We start from the raw sequence: 4,739 nt of genomic DNA, 5'->3' as shown, positions 1-4,739 counted from the left end.
TACTTATAAAGTGAGAAATGCTTACACGTCATTAAAAGGAATAAGAAAGCATTGTCCTTCCTTAGCATTCATAAAGCGGTTGGCAAGCGCACGTGACCTCTCCCCTGCATTGCCACAACCAATGGCTCCAACCATACCCGGATCCCACAAATGCAATCATATTCGTCATTTTATTCTTTCTCAAAAACTCATACAAGAAGCTGTAAACAAATTAAACAATAGTTGGAATCTAATTTCATTTTATTTAGAGAACAATTAAAATAAGAATGCACTCATTTTTAATTCAAGATAATTAACAACAAATTGAAAAAGCTAATGTACGTGGAAACTTACTGAATGAATATGGTAATGATCGATCCGGATATTTCACCTCTACCACATAGGGAATGTATATCTTGCAGAAAGATCGCCTACTTCTTTGTGACAGCAAATGCTTGTTCATTTAACTGAAAACTTACGGTTCTGCCATAGCTTAAAGCATCATTTGCCCACATCCACAACCGTTTTAAAGATGATGGATAATTTACACCCATCTCTACATGAAGCTCATCCTCCACATCATCAGTTTCTATCACTACATGCTTCTTTGTTTTCTTGGAACCAACTTTCTTCGCACCACACTTTTTGACATTCGGTAAATAAAAACATGCACGTCAACACAGTAAAAACATAACAAAATATATCAATTACACACACACTATCATCAATCTTTACCTTTGGAGTAGACAAAACTTGGGTATTGCTTGTGTTCCCCACCACGAGATGCCTTGGCCATGCAATAAAAGAAACTATTGTTTGTTTCACTGTTACAATTTCATCTCCTACGGGGAATGGGATCTTAGCATCCTCTTGAATTGCATAAGAAATGGACACTCTTGCATTTTCCTTCGAAAGACACATTCTGTGAAGAGTCGGCTCACATCCTTCAGCAAGAGAGATTTCATCAACCCGGCCATATGCTACGATGTTGCTTACTGATCCTATTGCCAGTTGACAAACACCGGATAAACCATCCAACTTCAACCCTTTAGGATGATTCTTAATTTCAACAAACTCATTATCAGCGTCAACCATAAAGGCCTCCTCACCTTTGAAAAAAACATTATGCTCATTCTCCTCTTCAATATTTTCATATCCAACATTGTCCTTAGAAAAAAATTCTACATTCTCCTCATCACCATGATCTGAACCTTCATCCCCAGATTCCATGTTCAGCTTTTTCCTCACAATATCATTCCTATCATTCTCGTTTACGAACTGAGGCACGCCCTTTAAATCTGAGCAGCTTCCTTGTTGGGAATCAATTTCAGCAGTCCAGAATGCATCTCTCTGTTTTATAATTTTCGGAGTCTCCTCAGCCATAAAGTTTTTAACCCCCTCACGTATCCTCTCATCAATAGTCCTTGATTTTTTCTGTCTCGGCAGATCAATATAGATAGACTGTTTCACGTGCCTCCCCTGCCCACGTACTCTGCCTCCATGCTCAGGCTTACTGAGCGCCATGGTTAACACATCATTTCTACCTTCTTCTACCAATTCCCCTTCTTTAACCTTCTTCTTGAGCAACTCCTAAAAAGACCACAGTATAGAAGAAGTTATAAATCAAATTGGAACTATGATGAATATTCTCAGTTGAAATATAAATGAATAACTTACTATGTTCTCAGCTTTTTCTTTAACATTCTCATTTTTAAAATTGCCATCTTTGTCTTTCCTTGCAAGGACCCAGGCATCCGATCGATCTATCGGTTCTTCTGGATGTTTTTTCAACTGCATGTATGACATGTTTTATTAATGATTCAAAGATACAAATTCATATTGACCACACAAAGTATATAAAAAGACTAAGTAGATTTTGGTTGTCATCACTAACCCATTCCATTTCTAGGTTGGCATAACCTTTTTGAGACATTAGATGATGATACTCATTCATCCGGCTTCTTTTCACCTGTTCTTCATGAATTTTCTGTAGAAAAAATCACCAACAAGGTTAAAACATCACGCTAAATACCTATCCAATTATTGAAATTGATAAATAAATAAAATAATAAAAGTTTAACTTAAAATCATCTCTGAGACGATCAGCAACAAACATCTCCCAGTGTGACTTTTCTATGAACGTGTAGTCAGTCGGAGGAAAAGTGAGCTTTTCTGGTTGATTCTGGTGTGGAAGGATGTACTCTGTAGTGAGCCGGGATTTGAACTCTCTCCACTTTTGACAAGCGGATTCCCATACCAGTTTCCTTGCTGTCGGAGGTACAATAAAGGCCATCTACGTACATAAGAAACAAAAAAATTCATATATGCAAGTTAACGAATGAACAAAATCTATAGAAAGAAAAGAAAAAAACCAATATCAAAGAGAAATATAGGCATGTGTGTGTAGACAATTTACTATACCTGTACACAGTCCCAAATTTTATTCTTTGTCTGCTCAGGAACTTGCTTCCAACTATCATGCCAAATGGGGACTTTGGTCCTTGCCAAAACTCCAATGTACGACTACATCTCTCCAGCTTCATCACCATACGGCTCCCCTTTTACATTGAAGGTCATAGTAAGCTTCTGATTCATTATCTTTCATCTCAGAATTCTGTGCATCGTGACACAACCACGTTTCAATAGTTTTAGTCCTTCCGATATTTCTGGATTTTTCTTAGAATCCACTTGCTTTTTCTTCTTTGACAACTTCTTCTTTAAATTTTCAGATATCGGATTCTTCTTGACAGATATGGGAGAAGAACAAGAGGGGTTAACTCTTTTCAATGATTGTGTTTTTCTTATAGCCTTCACAACTCTCATCGCTGTTCTGTTTGGAGAAGACTTTGTTTTTTTATGAGAAGCTTGTGTCTTCTTCTTTGGAGGAGCCATAATCTGTGTACCACAAACCATTATAAGGAAGTATTTGCCAAGCTAAGAAATTATATGGGTTTTATGAGAAATAAAATCCAACCACCAAAAAATCCCCAATAATATGGGTTTCATGAGAAACAAAATCTAACCACCAAAAAATCGCTAATAATGTGGGTTTTATGAGAAACAAAATCCAATAACTAACCAAGACATCATCAAAGTGAACCATTTAAATCAGTAGCAAGTAACAACAATTAAAAAAATACTAAAGAAATAAGTCATATGAGAGTTTTATAAAAATCCAACAAGAACTACATAACATACGAGGGTTTCACAAGAATTACACCAAAATATAAAAGAATCATAGCAGAAGAGCATAAGAATCAAACAAACAAGTAAAAACATTACAAATCAAGAACAAGCAAGAACTGAACATAACCAATCAAGAACAAGCAAGAGCAAACAAGAACTGAAGAGAACAAGCTTAATCAAGTAACATCCAACAACAAGCAAGAACTGAACAGATTAAAACATGCAAGTACCTTTCTTAGATTTGCTTCAATTAGAAATTGAGAAAAGAAAATGGAAGAGAAATAAAAGAGGGGAATAAAGTGTTATCGGGTAAGAAAAGAGAAATCACAAAGGGGGGAACAAAGGGGGGGAATGAAAATGAAAAGAGGGGGAAGTGAAATAATTTTAGGGAATAAACCAACGGCTTGGATTATTAGTGTTTTACCAATCCAACGGTGTATTTTAATTGATTGATGAATGAATTATTCATAATTTTTAGAAATTAATTGAAATGAAGAGAATATTAAATATTTTTTAAACAACGGTTACTATTAAATCTATCCTTAATCTACGATTCGGAAAATTTTGAAATAACATTTTGAATTTTTTTATAAATAATTTCGTTATTAATTAATTCATAATTTTGAATTTTGAATTTTCTCAGTTGTGTATCTCATGTCGTGTTCCTTATTATGTCGCCCTTATCATGTCGTGTACTCAAATCCAAACACAAATACTAAATTTTCGTGTTGTGTTAAAAAATGTCGGGTGTAGCTTATATAAATAGCTTTTTAGATACACTTAATTTATACATGACCTCGTTTACTTACTAATACATTACCTTTTTCTAATTTTTGGAAAATTACCTTTGGGCATGATACTCAAGATTCCTGGTATGTTATGAAATATTCCCTAGTAATTTTCCAAAAATTAGAAAAAGGCAATAAATTAGTAAGTAAATGAGGTCATGTATAAATTAAGTGTATCTAAAAAGCTGTTTATATAAGCTACACCCGACAATTTTTAACACAACACAAAATTTAGTATTTGTGTTTGGATTTTGAGTACACGACATGATAAGGATGACACAATAATCTAACAATTATGGATGTAATGAGACACTGATTTATGTATAAAAGGCTTGTTTTTACATGTTCTTACAATGGGAAATTGCAAAAAACCGTTGTCTTATGTAAGAAAAAATTATGCCACCAAACCTTAAACCCTATAACCCTAGATCAAACAAGAATTAAGGTTGAAGGCGAAATATTCGAATTTATCGACATTAAAATGACTCGTTTCTCTTTTGTAACGGATATAGTGTCTATTTAAAAACTTAACAAATCCCAAATCTTTTATATGGAGTTATCGACTATATAGTTCGAAAGTAACCATTGAATGCACATATAGTATATGATTACAATGTAACAAAATAAAAGAAGACACTTGTAATTTATTTCATAAACAATTAGTGATATTTAAATATATATTTAATAATGTAAGTTTTAACATGTCAATTGTTCCTCTTGTTACATGTCTTCTAAGCCTACAAAATCATTTATAGTCCTTGTGTTTATCAAAAAAGTTGATATAAT

The sequence above is a fragment of the Apium graveolens genome, unplaced genomic scaffold (genome assembly GCF_009905375.1).
Source record: "Apium graveolens cultivar Ventura unplaced genomic scaffold, ASM990537v1 ctg8291, whole genome shotgun sequence".
Classification (NCBI taxonomy): domain Eukaryota; kingdom Viridiplantae; phylum Streptophyta; class Magnoliopsida; order Apiales; family Apiaceae; genus Apium; species Apium graveolens.
The sequence above is the reverse complement of the archived record's forward strand: the minus strand, read 5'-3'. Positions refer to the sequence as shown.